The following is an 18,918-nucleotide window of genomic DNA, read 5'->3' on the forward strand; positions in this document are numbered from 1 at the left end:
CAGGCTTAAGACTTGCTGGTTGAGAATAGGGTTGAGGAGTGAGGCGCGTGCCGATTTGCGCGTTGAGGGCCTCACGCGATGTAGTAGGGTGCTCCTCCATGTGCTGGGTTGACTGTAGCAAGCAGTTCGCGCTGGCAGCTGCACGATCGCTGGCTCTCCCCTAACGTGACGGCGGTCGGACGCACTCCGCAGTTCTGCCGCCTCGCCGCCATTGTTGCGTATTAAATACTGCCCCCTTCGTCGTAATGATGAGCAGGACACGGTGTGCGATGAACTCCAATTTATTTGCCTCATAAGGGGAAAGCCGTGGGCTTTCACGCCGCGATCAGGAATGGACGCCCACGTCACGTCACTCCTACAATGCCCTGCGGGTAGACACGTGACCACGGACGACTAGACCTCAATGCTATAATTACACTTTCTAGCACCATGTGACTCCCAGAGATAAGCACTTACGTACTATAACTGTTCATTTAGCAAGCTGAAAATTTGGCAACTCTTGATTTCACCTTTCGAAACTTTTTTCATTTGTTTTAAATGTTTGTATTTTTGGCTTTTTGAAAATTGGTATTTTAAGGTTGGCATATTTTTGAAAGTTCGTATTTTAAGGCTGGTATTTTTGGGGTGTTGGGCTTTTGGAATGGCAGTTCTGACTTCGTTTTTAATTTTTTTAACTAATCCAAGTTCAGCAGCTTAGTGGATTTTTTTTTTCAAAATACTATTGCCACTCATTTTCAACGCAGTGGTACTAAACTGCTCCTCCCCCCAATCTCTCATTGCTGCCATACTGAAATAAATGTCATCCTATACATTCCACTGTTTATCTCAACAGGTACTACCAAGGGCGCCATTTCATGAAGAAATAGTTCTCAAGTCTGTATCAAAGGCCAGTCCGCCTGGCGCCAGGCAAGGGTCTAGGGTTTGACGGTTCAACACCACAAATAATTCAAATTTTCAGTACATCTCTCCACTAATTTCCAAATCCCAAACCCAACTGAAATCCCTTAGACTGGCAGCTAATTTCTTCAAAGAAGCAACTGAAAGTAAAATCTCTTCCCTTAACATACAATTTTTCCCGCAGCCTTCTGCTTACAGCTAGGCAATATTTTGCCTTGGAGAGTCATGGCTTAAAGAATGTAAACAATGACACTTTTATGTATTAGTTTCCAGTGTCACTGACAAGTAAACAATTTTCTGCCATTAAAAACCTGGAAAGAGATGAAGTTGGATGTGACCATTGTTTGTAAAGAATATCTTACTTTGTTTAACAAAGAAAATGCTAACATACCTACTAATCCGTCTAACTCAAAACAATTTGCTTTCAATTATGCGGATTATGTGAATGTATTTTCTGCTGATTCACCTACCCATTTTCTAACAGAAATTACTGACCTCACAACGGCAGTCATTTGACGGGGATAGTAACCTGCATCTAGAAAATGACGAAGAAGCGCAGGGCCTTTTGATCTTCTCATTAATCATTGTCTGAACTGTGCCATGCCCTAGACAATTAAGGGCCTATCCATACCACAGGGCACACCTCAGATGTAGCGTGGGCCCCGCCGTGTCTTTTCCAACTTACTCAAGCTTCTCCCCTTGCTTGAACAGATCAATTGCCCATTCACTGGGTGACCAGATTTTGAGAAGGGAAAACAGGAACAGGTCAGACTTAAAAGTAGGACTAAATACTTTAGCCTTACTTTTATGTCTGGCCTGTCTGGATTTTGCGTACCCTTGAACACACACACACACACACACACACACACACACGTATAGTAAAAGCATTTTTTGACTTGCCTATATCTTTTGCGTGTTTGATAAATCATCACAAACTTTTCCCAAAAAAGTGCACCAGTAGTTCTTGTGCATGGGAGATTTCAGGCCAATCCGACAAACGGGGTTCGAAAAAGGTAGGGGCGGGGTCAAAACAGCTGTTTTTCTTATGTTATTTCCCATAGGGATTTTGAACAGAACTACAGCTCGATCTGCTGGACGATATAACACCAAATATGACAGAAAGCTAGCTCTTGGTCCAGAAAGAGTGATTTTTGTTATTTGTTGTAAATCCATTCAGTAGTTGCGGAGTTATTAAAAGAAAATCACATTTGTACATATAAAGATGCAGATCCTCCTAGGATCTGACAGTCTTGTGCTGAAATCTGATTGGCTCCCAACACTTCAACCAAGAAGTGTTAGCAGCCATCTTGGGCCTCTGCTTCAGCTGAGCCCCACAAAAAACGTTTATCGAAAGAAAATGGGGCAAAATAAGAATACCCTGATCCCTTAACTCTGGTCAGGTGTCCCAGAATAGCTATTTGCTTTTGCTTGGTGAGAGCTTTGACAGCTGCTGCCAAGGCAAAGCAAGCTCTTCGGTTCCAGTAGTCCGGAGCTTACAAAGTACTCTCTCCCTCTAGCATGCAGGCAGGAAAAGAGATCAAACTAATTCTCTCGAACACAGTGAGCCGCATGTCTAGCAGCTCTCTACATGCGAAAGCAATGACGGCTTCTGCCGGAGGCAGGGAGCCCGCTAGGACCACGGGAGCCTTGAGGCTCCCACCATGGTCCCGGGTGAAATAAAAAGCAGAAAGTGGCCGAATGGAGGTCTGAAACGAGCAGAAGGAGGCAAAATAAAGGTTAGCAATGAGCAGAAGGAGACAAAATAAAGGTCAGGACTATGTCATGAGTGATGTAATATGTTAGGTTATAAGCAGTGCTTTGCGGGGGCATGAATAACGTTTGCACAGGTAACTAGAACTGTTGAATTTCTCTGGTTTTGTATGAGTGAAATGTGAGCCTAACTATAATGTCCCTGTAACATTTGTTTTTTTCAGTGAATTTCTATGTTGTTTTTTTTATTCTACTTCCTAACTATAACATCCCTCTACCCTTTGTTTTTTTCAGCTTCGGCTGAACTTTTTGTCTCCACTCACCTGGATATCCCTGGTCCACCTTCAGGTTCGGAAAAATATGGGGCGGGGTGGTAGTCATTGACTACACGTTGGACAAGCGGATTCTCTGCTTTTTCACCGCTAATACCTTTCCGGAGACTTGGAGGTTGCTGTGGACAGGGACTGGAGGAGAGAGCTTTGTTTGGCGCACTGAGGAACCTGGGGGTTGGAGTTTGGGAGACCACTCCGCTACCGCAATGCCTCACGACACGGAATGTGGCATTCTGGGAACTGTAGTTGCTGTGCACCGGGCAACACACAGGAGGCGTTAGCGTTTGTGATTCAGAGGGGCGGAGCAGGTGTCTACCCATCAGGACGCAGCAGGACATTGAAATCAAGCATTTGGGCTGCGGTTCCACTACTAACCCTAGCGCTGAAGAAGGCAGTAATAGCCGAAATGCATTCGCCATGTTTCGATGTGCTCTAGAATAAAGCTCCCTCCAAGTGTTTCCCTGGTGTTGCCTATTTCTTTCTTTGGGGAGAAGTTTGCGGACATTGTTGCGTGGTTTTCCAGTACCACGCGAGAGGCCCCTGCTGCATCAAGTGACCTGGGAATACTGGTACCTGCTTCGGCGGAACTTTTTGTCTCCACTCACCTGGATATCCCTGGTCCACCTTCAGGTTCGGAAAAATATGGGGCGGGGTGGTAGTCATTGACTACACGTCGGACAAGCGGATTCTCTGCTTTTTCACCGCTAATAACTTTCCGGAGACTTGGAGGTTGCTGTGGACAGGGACTGGAGGAGAGAGCTTTGTTTGGCGCACTGAGGAACCTGGGGGTTGGAGTTTGAGAGACCGCTCCGCCACCGCAACGCCTCACGACACGGAATGTGGCATTCTGGGAACTGTAGCTGCTGTGCACCGGGCAACACACAGGAGGCGTTAGCGTTTGTGATTCAGAGGGGCGGAGCAGGTGTCTACCCATCAGGAAGCAGCAGGACATTGAAATCAAGCATTTGGGCTGTGGTTCCACTACTAGCCCTGGCGCTGAAGAAGGCAGTAATAGCCGAAATGCATTCGCCATGTTTCGATGTGCTCTAGATTAAAGCTCCCTCCAAGCGTTTCCCTGGTGTGGCCTCTTTCTTTCTTTCTTTGGGGAGAAGTTTGCGGATATATATATATATATATATATATATATATATATATATATATATATATATATATCCGCTCCACTCGCACCAGCCTGTCGCACTCAAAGGCGGGTGCCTGCCAGTCGGGGGTGCAGCCGACTTCAATAATAGCTCCAACAGTCCCTCCCCGCAATACTCGGGAAACAGGAGGCAGCACTCCAAAGGCAGGTACACAAAATGGTTTTAATATCTCACACAAAGCGCTTTCGGCACTCGGCCTTCGTCAGCAATGAGACGCTGACCACAAACATCAACGTGTATTTAAACACCCGCGTTGCTCGGGTAGTCAACACAAAGATAGGACTTTCGTAACAAACCAATTCGAAACGGTGGCAGTCGCCATCTTGGAGTGATTATTATCGCAATGTGTATATGCTATCAGTAATACCTCAATGTATATTAGTTTAAATAAAGCATACAATGCGACCAGATAAATCATAGATTCATGCCCTGGATGGGCTAGTGCAATTTCAGACAACGTCTGTCCATTTAAAGTAAATGACTATACAGTATTAAAGTGAGAAGGGAAATCCAAATTGATCCCAAGCGCCATATGGCAACAATGTTAACACAAATTCTAGTCCCATATTGCTCTTAGTGTTATAAAGCCCTGGATGGGCAAAGATTTTATCATCATAACTGCAACGTGACACAATCATCATGGAAAGAAATTCATAAGAAATAATTGATTAAGTGACGTGAAGCAATGTTATATATTCACTGAAAAAACCATAGGTTTCACACAAGTTATAGTTAGCTGGAAATTTTACTGACATAAAACCATTGAAATTCCACTGTTATCGTTAGTTGGACTCACTATAACAAGCGCGCCTGCAATGCACTGCTGATGACGTCACATACTACATCACTCATGACATGTTTAGTGGAATCACTCATGACATCACTGATGGCACCATCCTTCTGACAGACTGACAGACCTCCTTTCAGTGTAATGTAACCCTTGAAACACATATTAAAAAATAGAAACTAAAATTTTCTTAAAAATAGAGATACCCATACCAGTTACAACAACCAATTCAGTAATTCCACCTTCTATATACACATCCTCTCATTCAGCAACAGTTCTATATAGTCACTCATACATATATTCACTCATCATATGTAGTGATACACATATACATCCTGTTACACACCGACAGTCATCCAAAAGTTACTCACACATGCAAATAAACTATAGAAAATCCATTTATTTGCATATACAACTATACACACACTACCACCTTACTTCTAAGGAAACTTACACATACTTACTCTCTTAAACAATCACTTATAGAATCACATACTTATTTAAACAGGAACTCTTACAATCTCTCACTCTCACATATACTCACTTATATACATCAATACTCACATATACTAGATTAAAATATATGTCGTTACTAATAAAGACAATAGTGAGACAGTCATTCACTCACTAACACACACACATATACACACTCATCCACCCATACAGTCCTGCACATATGCTGTCTTCAAAACACATACAAACAGTGAGCCAGTCACCAACCCATGCAGCCACTTATACACAAAGTGAAACACTGATACATATATTTCAATATTTAAAAGTTACTCGCTAATATATGTATTCACTAAAATACACTTAATAAGGCAGTTAACCAATAATTTTTTTTTTAAAACATCCATTTACACACTTATTTAACCATTTATTCTTCCATCGACATTTACAAATACATATATAAAACATATTTATTTTTCAGAAAGACACACATTCACTGGATGGTGTCATCAGTGATGTCATCAGTGATGTCACTGACCATGTCATGAGTGATGTAATATGTGACGTCATCAGCAGTGCATTGCAGGCGCGCTTGTTATAGTGAGTCCAACTAACTAGAACGTTGGAATTTCAATGGTTTTATGTCAGTAAAATTTCCAGCTGCCTATAACTTGTGTGAAACCTATGGTTTTTTCAGTGAATTTAATAGGTTTTTTAAATGCTAATTCCTAACTATAACTGGTGTGAAACCTATGGTTTTTTCAGTGAATTTAATAGGTTTTTTAAATGCTAATTCCTAACTATAATTGGTGTGAAACCTATGGTTTTTTCAGTGAATTTCATAGGTTTTTTAAATGCTAATTCCTAACTATAACTGGTGTGAAACCTATGTTTTTTTTCAGTGAATTTCATAGGTTTTTTAAATGCTAATTCCTAACTATATATAGGGCCTCAAATCTATGTTTTTTCAGTGAATTTCAAAGGTTTTTTAATAGCAATGAAATGTAATATTTTTGAAAATGAATCCTATATTATATATTTATGTAAATTTTTTTTAATGTATATTGTTCATGCTTTTTTTTATTTATTTTTTTACCCTGGAGCGCTCCCGGGGCACGTACCGGTGAGCGCCCCGGAAAGCGCAATCTTTCGGCGCGCCCCGGGGCGCGTACCGGGGAGCGTTCCGTGAGCGCTATTGTCGCGTACGAAAACATCATTGTGACATATCGCGTAGCCGCGTCCGCGTGATACGCACGGCGTAAGCGCACCCCGAAGCACCCACGAGCATACGAACGCGCTACGTAAGCGCCCCGGGGGAAGCCCCGGGGCGCGTAGCGTAAGCGCGTCGTGTCATGTGACCTGAAAATAACACTTTTCATTGGTTCAGAACAGTTTTGGTTTCCAAATGATGAAAGCCCTGGTCATGTGACCTGAAAATAACACTTTTCATTGGTTCAGGACAGTTTTGTTTTCCAAATTATGAAAGCCCCCACCTTTTTTCCTTATTCTGACTTTGTCCTTTGACTGAGGAAGACCTGTTTGGAGATCTGTGACTAATATTTTGTACTTTAAAATGGCTTCAGTAGTAGCAGCAGCAGGAGCATTTCAGCCACCACCACCACCAAGAGGACCACCACAACACCACAGTGGTGGAGATGAAGAAGAGGAGAAGGAGAAGGAGGAGGAGGAGGAGGGGGGGAGGAGGTGGCTGCCAGAAGATAATACCCCATATAGGCCAAAGCAGCACATTATATGGGAGTTTTTTTCCATCCCAAAGGACCAGAAGAAAGTGAATGCGCCCAAGGTGACTTGCCTAATCTGTGGCACTGAACTTTCAAGGGGGAACCCTAACAAGAAGTACTCATTTGGCAATAACACCATGATACGCCATATGCAACGCAAGCACCCTAACAACTATGCTGCGGCAGAGGTGAGAGAACTGGCCAGTAACCCTTCCCAATCTTCACCCAGCCCCTACAAAAGAAAGCAACCCACTCCATCGGGACCAGAGACAAGGGAGATGGTCCCAAACATACAACCAAAGTTTGGGCAATACAAGATCACTTGTATTTTTTGTGGTAAAACCATCACCTATGGTGAGCAGAGCATAAAGCTCATCAACCGTGCTGGTGACAACCACAATTGCCCCAAAAATCCATAATTTTTTCCTGATTTTTTTTGTTGCTCCAGTTGAACCGTTTTCAATTCCCTGGTTTTTGTTTCTCCCCATAAAAATAACAAAAATAATATAAAATAGTTCTTAAAAACCAAAAAAAGTACAAAATGTTCAAAAAAACATTAAAAAAAATATAAAACAACAAAAAGAAGAAAAAAAACAGTTCTTTTTAGAACGACCTCCAATTTATAAAAAAAGGCTACATTTTTTTGAAACTGTCATTCTTTTTTCCCCATGGTACGCTCCCCGGTGCGTGTACCGGGCGCTCCCCCGCGCAAATCGAAAAAAAAAAAAATATTTTTTGGCCCGCGGGGCCCTTTTATAGCCCCCACATCAAACCTAGGCGGTCAGGGGGGTTCTACCCTGCCCCCTTTTGGTCATTTCCCCCTTTGTTTTTGCCACCTCTTGTGTCTCGATCCTACCAAGACACAAGATGGCGGCCGCTCCGGACTATTTGGAATGTTGACAGACACCCGAGAGCCAATCAGCTTTCTGCGCGCGAAGTCGCGTAGCGCGCTGGTGCGCGCCCCGGTGCGCGTACCGGGGCGCGCTTATAGATATATATATTTTTTTTAACCTAAATTATTCAAAATCCACTGGAGCACATATCTTGAGACATAGCAAAGGCACATCGGGCTACCAGTCCCTACAATTTTGCCAAGTTTGGTGGAAATCCATTCAGCCGTTCGGGCTAAAAGTGAGTCCAACCGCCCTATGGAAATTAACATTGGGAAAACACGTTTTGGGACCCCCCTTTTATCTCGGCCCCCCGCTTGACGAATCCCCCCCCAAACTTTCAGGGAAGGACCGGAGCACCACCAGGCAAATTTGAGGTAAATTTCAGGCAGATTCATCAACCAGCTCCAAAGTTATTCACAATAGAATGTTGCGATTTCCCTATTCAAAATAATCCTAACTATAACTACCTACTGGCGACCGCCAGTAGGTAATATATATATATATATATATATATATATTGGACTGGTCCCATGAGGCACAGGGTCAGATTGATTTGCATATGGCCATGTCTGAACTGGAGTGGTGGAGTGAGCTAAAGAATGATGCAGATGAGTTGACTGGGGGTGAGTGTTTCATTTGCTCAATCGCTCCGTCTATCATCCCCTTTGGTATCGCATTGTTTGCCCTAAGTTTGCAGGGTATGCCCAGATGTGGGTCCCTTGCTCACTTTGCCACTGGATTCAAGCTAGCCTGGCTGATAACGGCTGATTAGCCAGAAACCGGTCCCAGGATGCCTGTTTCCGGTCCAGGGAAGACATGGCTTGGCAGTTCGGGCTGGACTGTTCCCATGAGGCACAGGGTCAGACTGATTTGCATATGGCCGTGTCTGAACTGGGGTGGTGGAGTGAGCTAAAGAATGATGATGGATCAAACCCAGATCAGTTGACTGGGGGTGAGTGTTTGATTTGCTCAAATGCTCCGTCCATCATCCCCTTTGGTATCGCTTTTTAAATATTTATGAGCATGCATTGCCTGCTCTAATTGGGCAGCTTGCGGTTGCTGTGTACACCTCCACAGGCAACACCCAACTAATTTTTCATCCAACTAATACACAATCACATCCCCTCGACCTTCAAGGATTGACAAAAATTGGCTAAAGATCGAAATGAATAATACCGGTCTTTGGGTAAAACCCTAAAAGTTGGTCATTTCTTTCAATTCTCGGCCCCTTCCTGTAGCCGTTTCCCAAGTCCTAGCCCAAATGTGAAAAGTTGAGCTTCATTGACCTCAAAGCGGCCTTCGATCTGGTCCCCCGAGCCAAGCTGTGGGAGGTTCTTGAGCAGCTGGGTATCCTGCAACGCCTGTTGTCACTAATTATGCGTTTGCATACAGGCAACTTTGCCCAAGTCAGGTATGGGATATCCGGAGAACTGACCCCCTACTTCCCAGTTAACAGTGGAGTGAGACAGGGGTGTGTGCTGGCCCCCACCCTGTTTTGCCTTTTTATTAATGCCCTGGTGGCCTATCTAAACAAAGTAGCGGTTAATGATGTCCCGGTGCATGGCAAGGTGCCAGCAATGATGTTCACGGAAGACACATTGCTGTTGTCCAAGTCTCTCATGGGCCTTCAAAGGATCCTAGACAGTTTCTCTTTATTTTGCAAAAATGGAGGGCTGGAGATCAACACAACAAAGACCAAATTCATGGTCTTTAGCCCAGCCAAAACATCTCGCCCAAACCCCTCCCTAAATGGCACCTTCTTAGATAGGGTGACTGTCTTTGATTACCTTGGTGTTACCTTGTCCGAAACGTTTGAATTGGGGCCCACAACTAGACAAGGCAGGCTTGAGGCTAGCGCAGATGGTGGGGGGAATCACTAAAACATGTAGGAATACCCTATACAAACCGCCTGAACCGGTTGCTGAAATATATAAAGCGCAAGTAAGGAGTGCTGTAATGTATGGGGCAGAACTATGGGGTCACCGCCCCTCTGGCGAATTGGCCAAAATAGAAAACCTATTTATGAGAAAGCTCATGGGCTTACTGCCTAGCACTCCCGTCATCCCCTTGCGCTTGGATTTAGGAATCAAACCCATTGTAGAAGAGATTGGACTAAGACCACTGACCTTTTGGCGCAGAATGTGGGCGACCCCTGAACTAGCATCCTACCAAACTGAACTCAAGGGGGTCCTGGGACTTCTGGGGGTGGGGAAACTGCCATTGTTCAAGTGTATCAAAGAAGCATGCACCAGAATAGATATGCCTAACCTGTGGAGCAATGCAGAGGAAGTGTCCCCAATAATATCTCAACTACAACTTGTAAGAGCTTATTGATCGCTCAAACTTTTCGATCTGCAGGCGAACTCTAAACTCTGGCACTTAACGGCTGATTTTCTTAACATAAAAGCTGGGTATCTCTTTAAGCCTTTTCTAGGTGATATACAACCATCCATGGCAAGGAAGCTGTATATCCAGTTTAGAACAAGGACCCTCTCGGTTTATGCGTTTACGAACAAATGGTCAAAAGATCCCTCTGTTGAGTGTCCCGCCTGCAACAGCCCTGATGAGACCGACATTCATGGTCTTTTCTTTTGCCCTGGCTATAAATCTGCCAGACCGTGTTGGCTCATACCATTATGCAGAAACATGGGCTGTACACAGTGTTTGGAGGTGTATAGAATTTTAAGATCTGAGCCCACCCCCCCCCCCCTTAGTCTTTGCTGTGTCCCGATTCCTCAATTCTATGTGGCACAGGCATAGGGCTTTTTTTAACACATCTCAGCAATTGTAAAAATGTCCCTGCACTCTTGTCGTTTTTAGTCTTAAAATTCTAATATTTATCTGGTTTTAATCATTCTCGTTTCTAACTGGTGCAAAGATATTGGACAAATTAAAAAGCTCCTTTGGCTATACTTTGCAATCTGCTATCAGTTAATTCTCAATATTTGTCTCATCAATGCTGTACTTGTATATGCATTTTTTACTTGTTATGGCCTTTTATGACCGAAATAAAGTTTGTTGAATGGAATGGAAAAGTTGAGGAGTTAAAACTGAATCTTACTTTAAGATAGGCTCGTATGTCTGTTTAATTTCCTCATGCACCTTCCATCTGCGAAAATTGAAACCTGTGCTTCCTTTTCACACATATGAGACCTAAGGCTGACAATCTCAGCAAAATGTTCATTTAGATCAGGCTAATGTAATGCCCTGTGCCTAAGAATTCTTCAAAACGTTTGTAAATCGCCTCAAATCCATCCAAAACCAGGCTACCAGACCCCTCCTGCCAACTCCTCGTTTTGCAATGGCCAAACCAACTCTTTCTCACTTATACTGGGTTGCAGTATCTCCCAGAATCCATTCCAAAGTTCTGTGCCTAGTGCATAAATGCCTTTATGGCTCCCTCTCCTGCCTTTTTATCTAATAGACTTAGTAGATGTGTACCACTAGGCACTCGCATTCAGCTAATATGTCTCTCCTGAACGTATCTTCCTTCAGAAAATCCTTCTGTGGCGGACCCTCCTTTTCAGTTTACGCCACTCAACTAGGGAATGTTTTACTAATAAGCCTAACGACCACCACTTGGCACCGAACCTTTAAGAAGAACCTACGTTTTGCTAAAGAAATAATCTTTTAGAGGCATAGGATCCTAGTGCCTGTGACCTCTAGAAATGTTATTTACATAACAATGCACAGAAGCTGTGGTAGGTGGAATATCCCAAAGCTCTCTCCCCTGGGTCTTCAGAAAATGTCTAAATGACATGCTATCTGAGATTCATACTCACAAAGTCTTCCCTGAAAACAGAAGCGTAAAAGTAAGACTCAAAGCAGGGAGCCCAATGCCTACAAGACTTTAGCGGTGTAGTTGGGAATGAATGGAAAAACCACATTACAGAGAACCAAATATTGGAAAACCACTTCTAAGTCAAAACTATTTAAAGGAAATATAACTACATTGAAAATCAAAGGAAATGTTGTAGGAAATGTAAAAAATAAACACACGGTAGAACATATAACATAAGAGTACATGACACCAAAACAAACCTAAGCAGTAAATGCACAGCTGTTCATGGTTAAAACCCGTTGAGGCTCAAATCTTACACTGACACAAGTAAGGTGAAAAGTTCACTAGAGGACACAATGTAATAGGAAACTTGAAAGGGTTTCAATTAAAGGCCAACTCGTGTTTAGTAAGCTTGAAAGCATTTATGATTTTGATACATGAGTCCACCGGCACACACTTCGTACATTTAAACAGATCGTGGCCTGATTAGACAAGGTGTGCAGGAAATCAAATTAGCCCAGAGCACATGGAGGTCCAAGGTGTCAGATTTAACAATGGTTGAAGGGAATTAAATTAGTTCAGACCACATGGAGGTCTTAGGAGCACAATGCTGACAGCAGACACTTCACTTAAATTACATTTACCAGGAATGCACATTTATTCACGAGCAGAAGAATGCTCCATTTATCAAGCATTGTTGGAATTGCAATAAAGAATGTGTAATAGATTAGGTCAGAATCTGGTTTTATTGAATCACAGGTCTTTGAGTGCTTTTTCCATCCTAAATTTGTAACTTTCAAGTCAATTATTATTTACTGTTTGTAATAAAACGTTGTACAATCATGTATAAAAAGAGCTGCCTCGAGCAGCAATTTGAGAAAGACTGGGGAAGACTGAGGTGTAGTTGTGTTGTGTGTGTTGAAGGTCTTTCTCCCTGTCACAACAGTACATAGCTGTCTTTGCATTGCCAAGAGGAGTCCATGTCTTCCTTTATTTTTGAAGGTTTTTTCACCCTGCAACAGTTGGCAAGCCAGATAGGAGATCCCTCTTTTCCCCCACCTGCCTGTGGGCACCAGATGACCACCTACCCCCACTGCAAAGAGCATTGTGCACTTTTTGATGAGGTAAGCTGACACCATTTTCAAGTGAAGTTCTAACTGTGCAGGGAGGTTGGGGATGAGCCAGAGACTGCCAACTTTAAAGGTGAGGACAGAGCAGATCATGATCCTTGTTTGTGTTATAACGTGTTTTTCTTAGTAATGCTAAATGCAGATGTAAACATGAGGTTATAAGAGACATAAGGGTACTGCATGCACGATTGTGTATTGTGTACATGTGTTGCACAATAGTCAAGCCACCTTCAATACCGGTTAACTTGATATCGCCAATATAACTTTGGAAGTGGTCATTTTGTTCAATTTAAAAATCCCAATATATGTTCCATTTGACACTGAGGGACAGCTGAAACGTTGGTGTAGCAAACCTTTACCTCCAGGTAAGATCTGAGCACCCAAAATAATATCCTGCACCTAATGTTCAGAAAGTCACTCCATGGTCTCAAAGTTGCATGGTTGGAAAGGAATCCTCTCTCGGCCACGGGAGGATGTGGCCAGGGGTTGCCGTTTGGATTTACCAGAAAGTAGAACAGAGATGTGATAGTCGCCCTAGAACAAGTAGAAGTTTTTATATTTTTTGACTGATGGTGAGTGTGTGCATTTTTTAATGAAACGTGGCCACTGTATGTTGTTGTCACTTAATAGTGTATATGCGTAAATTGTAGTTTGAATATACATTGCATGAACAAAAAGTTTGTATTGTAATGTGCCCCATCTAATTGAAATCTAAGAGATTAATGCACAGCGCTTAAGCGATAAGTCAGAAAAGTAGACACACTTTCCTACTTTTAAGATTCATGCAAGATTTTTGAAAGAAGTGATATTTGATTAGGTAGAAAAAGGTTGCATTCATAAAAAAATATTAAAAAGATGCCTAATCATGGAGACTCCCTTAGCGCATATGCAGAAGGTTTTTCCCAATAATAAGAGCAAATTACAAAAATATATCCTAGATTCGTTTAAAGCCACCAAAAAGCATACGCTTTCCTTGCCAACAGAAGGAATATTTGATGATAAAATAACTGAGCATGTTATTACATACCTCAGAAGTAAATATGCAGGAGCCAGGTTACAGTAAAGGGAAGGTACTGGAACGTTATGGTAAGTCTTTTGTGAAAAGTCAAAGGGCTCCTCAAAAGAGTGTCACCCGAGTACCCCGTCTCTTCCCCCCCACACCCCTATATGATCCTCTGAACCGCTCTCTCAAGGTACCTAGTATCTACCCACTGGTGCAGTTACAAGAGGTCACAGTGGGATTTGAAAACCATGAAATTGAAACCCCTCCACACTTGCCAAATGCTAACCCCACAAACACTGAAGTCAAAACATTCAAGTTCACCTGGGCAGCAAACAAGGGTAGGTGACTCCCAATCTTCAGGACAACTAGAAGTGCAGTTTGTGCTGCATCTTGATTCAGCCTCTCCCCAGCCATATAAAATGAAGAGCGAAATCCAGGAGATAGTGATGACCAGTTACATATATCGTCAGCAACGTTGTGTTTGTTGCAGAAAAGGGACGCCACAGGAAGCGTAATTAGAGAGCGAGAATCTACCCCACAGTGAATAGAGCCGTAGGTATGGCACAATGGCCAGTATCTCAAGGAAGAGAACAGGAGCATAGAAGGAGTGAAGACAGTTTACCCCTTGGTGATTAGAGAAGGGGAGTGTAATAGCCTCACCAGAAATTATGCAAGAATGGCGATCACACAGTGACAGTAGGAGAGATGCAAGTGAAGTGAGATGGGGTATTACAATGACTTTCCAGGACAAACTCAGTGAAGTTTTGGGAGATTAACAATAGTATAGAATCTATACATCAGTGTGTCGAGAGCATGGGTGAAGTGCTTCAAACCCCAGAGGTGAAGCACCTTACCTATGATGTTGATATCTAAGAGAGACCCCTTATTGATTTGGACTACACAAAAGGTGCAAGGAGACTGTTTAAACCCACTTCAAGGGAAAGTGAGAAGGATATAATTTCTAAAGTTAGGAAAACTCCAGCAACAGAGCTTGAGTGGTTGCAATTTCAAGTTACCCATGGCCAGCCAGACCCCATGATGAGATCCTGCAAGGCTAGGGGAGGATTGACACTCTGCGGCAGACCAGTGCAGCAAATGAGTGCTCATTCAATTTTGTGCAGCACCGATCTCACTCCTAGTGAAATCGCTAGCACAATGTGGTTCCTTATGGAGATAATCTAATACATTTGACTAAGCAGTTAGCTCCAGAAATGAGTCCATTGGCCACAAGAAGGGTCCTTTGACCTTTGATATGGCAAATGGTGGAGATTGCATTCTTTATGGTAAGGGTGATCCAGACTGGGGTTACCCCTACATGAGAAAATGTCTGTGTGTATGGCAGAAATGCAACAGACCGCACAATCCCCAGTATTCTCCCTCCCCCTTGCGTCAGATGCCCCTGATATGCGAGGGACCTGGAACACTACATTATGTTCCTTGGCCACAGATGGGCAAGGAGAACCTCAGAAACTAATTGCCACTACTTACAGAGGGTGTAGGAAAAATGGATTAGAGCATTTGAACAACAAACCACAGGTATCACCCTATCAGTAAGGGACATAAAGAATCTGCTTAGTTCCCTCCTAGGGGAGAAAACAGACACTATATTTCAAAAGGCTGGAGTAAGGAATGTTACCCTCATGGAAACTAGATGTGATGGGACTCGCTTTAACTTGGTTAAAACAGTAGTGTGGGATTAGCTAAGAAAAATTTACCCTGTAGGCCAGACATTGGATCTCTCAGTCTATGCGGCCAAATGAGGATCCTGCTTAATTTCATAATAGGATGGAAGAAAAATGCACCCAAGAAGTAGGTTAGTGCTGGGAAGTGACAGGATGCAATGCTGTATTATTTTATAATGTAGTTAAGAAAGAGTTGCCTTCTGACGTGCCTGGGTAACATAGTGGCACTGGAAGCCAAGCCCTGGACAGAAATGCAGGCGGACATAATCCATTTTTGAAAAGAAAAAGCAAAAGAAAGAAAGGAAGAAACAGGAAGTGGCAGAGAAATCAGCAGCCAAGGTATTGTAACAGAAATTGGCACAGAAAGGAGCAATGGAAGGTGCTGTAGTGGCATCTGCCACTCAGATGATTGTAATGTATGTAAGATCGATACCAGGGACCACACAACAACAGTCCCCACAACAGAAGTGTGATGTTAGGATGCACGGAGTAGAAGAGGGAATGAGGAAGAATAGGAAGCGGAAAGATGGGTCCTAAATTGAGGGATCAGGCATGTTATGATTGTCAAAGGCTTGAGAATTTTATTAGAGACTGCAAACTAAAAGATTGGATGAGCAAAATAAAAGATTAGAGGTTTATAATCCGCCAGAAAGCACAGCCACAAACAAGTCCACAAATTGTATATGTGCCTTAGACGCCCTTACAAAGTACACAACCACCAGTAATACTACAAATGCAAAAAGAACAATTGATGGACAGAATGCAGAACAATGTCATACATTCACCCCAGTACAGAGATCAGGGCCTAAATGCATACATTTTTTGCTCACCATGCCATGCCAGTTTGGACCCACCCATATGCAAATCAGTCTTGACTCTGCGCCCAATGGTAACAGTCCAGGCCGAACTGCCAGGCCAGATCCTCCCTGGACTGGAAATAAGCATCCTAGGACCGGTTTCGGGCTTTCAGCCCTCATCAGCCAGGATAGCTTGACTCCAATGGCATGGAGAGCACAGGACTCACGTCTAAGCATACCCGTCCCACTTGGGGTGGTAAATCAACAAGAAGAAGAACGCTCTTAGAGGCACTAACGTTGACTCTAAGTAGGTATATTGCTTGCACCTGAAGCGCCTGGTAAAGGGCTTCGCCCACTCTGCTGTTGTAGCGCACTAAGCGCTTTACTGTGTTTTATTGTCACCTCCTCTGTTTTAAAGCACACTGCGCCGCACTTTCCGGATATTTTAAACAGACTGACTTCACTCACCCTGTTGCCACCAGGTCCCCACGCGTTCTCCCCGGTCCACCACTGATGCTTCCGATTGTGTGGAGGGAGATCAACGCAGACCGGAAGTGGTTCCAGGCACCAGCACTGCGTTTAGCAGTCTAGTTGTCAGCCTGCCAGTACTTAAGGATGGATGCCCAGACACGCAGCGGATGCGCGCAGCAGTCGCACGCAGCAGGCACGCCGCTGGCGCACCGCTGGCGCAACGCTGGCGCGCTGAAGGCATGCCAAAGGCAAGCCCGTCTGTGCCCGTCCATGCCTGGATCCGGCCCAGGGCAACAACCCCTGGCCCAACCAACTCTGACAAGTCTACGCACACTCTATCATACTCGAGCAACCAATTAAAAAATATTTGCCTCAAAATTATCTCCCCCCCTTGCGCTCAATCACACTCATCATCATTAGAGAACTTTACCACCTACAAATGCCCTTCCAGCCCCATCACACTGAAACCCTACGCCAAACTCAGTCCACCCCAACTCGACGGTACCAAGCCACCCCCGCCAACATACTTTCAGCACTTATAAACTTGCAATCCCTCCCCAGACATAAATATGAATTAGCCGGTTTCCTCACCCAGCACAGCCTATACATTTTAGTCATAACGGAAACCTGGGGTGATCCAGCCTCTGGCCCAGACTTATGTGCCGCCACCCCCGAAGGGTACTGTGTAATCAGGCAAGATAGAATTAACTACAAAGGGGGTGGCCTGGCTATCATTTATCGTAACAAATATATGGTAAGGCTAGAGCCCATCCCTACCCCTGCCTGTGAAGCCCTAACCTTCACAATAAAAATTAGCCACTCGCACACACAAAGCCGGTCAAACCCTTGACAGGCTTTTTTCAAACAACACAAAGTTGTCACTAAGCAAAACACTACCTCGCACTTGGACAGATCATTGGGCTGTCCTCTTTAACCTTCATGCTAACACAGTTTCCCCTCCTCTTCACAGCAACCGCGCCACCCAATTTAGAGGTTGGAGCTCCATAGATCAGCAGCTCCTTAAATCACAGCTAGAGGCTTCCAATTATCCGCCCACCCTGGATCCAACACTAGCCTCCTCTAACTACCTAGACTGGTTAAACAAGGCATTGGACACCACTGTGCCCACAAAAAATCTCTCCAAAAACAGAACTACTGCATCAGCCCCCTGGTTCTCAGACACCCTCAGGCTAGAAAAACAACACTGCTGGAACATTGAGAGGCGAAGGTGCAGAAACTACCACCCCACTGACAAAGCCTGCTACAAAGCAGCATTGTCACAATACAAACAACTTATCATATCAGAAAAAAGCAAACATTATACCAACCAAATAGAAATGGCCCAAGATTCCACCAAACTACTCTTCCAAGTAGTCACCAAACTTTCAGGATCAAAAGTTAACCCCCCTCCATAACCATCTCAAGACCTGTGCAACTCTTTAGCCAGGGCATTTCAAGACAAGGTTAGCACAATATATGATAACTTTGCCTCTCAATCAAAGAATGACCAGCCGGCCCCTGCCAACAATGAAACCAGGGCCCTTTCCTTCCCACAATTCAATCAGATCGCTGTTTCACAAATTCATGATCTTATCCTCATGATCAAATCAGGCTCTCCCACTGACCCATGCCCCACCTCGGGCTCTAAACTCATCCCAGATCTGCTAGCTTCTAAACTAACAGAAATAGGCAATGCCATGTTGAACACGGGTATGTACCCAGCTACCTGGAAAAAGGCAATCATCAAACCTCTTCTTAAAAAACAGCACCTAGACCCTTTGGACACCAAAAATTATAGACCCATCACAAGCCTCACCTTCCCAGCTAAAATCTTCGAAAAGATAATGAATACACAACTAGCCCACTTCATTGAAGAAAACAATCTCCTCGATGAAACACAGTTTGGTTTTAGGAAGGGCCACTGCACTGAGACCGCCCTTATTAAAGCTGCAGACGAGATCAGAGCCATCCAAGACCAAGGAGGGACAGCAGTGCTTATACTGCTGGACCTATCGGCCGCGTTTGACACGGTTGATCACGCCACCCAGATCGACCATGTCTCAAACATGGGCATTAAACTCAA

Source organism: Lissotriton vulgaris, chromosome 1_1, assembly GCF_964263255.1.
Source record: "Lissotriton vulgaris chromosome 1_1, aLisVul1.2, whole genome shotgun sequence".
In the NCBI taxonomy this organism is placed as follows: Eukaryota; Metazoa; Chordata; class Amphibia; order Caudata; family Salamandridae; genus Lissotriton; species Lissotriton vulgaris.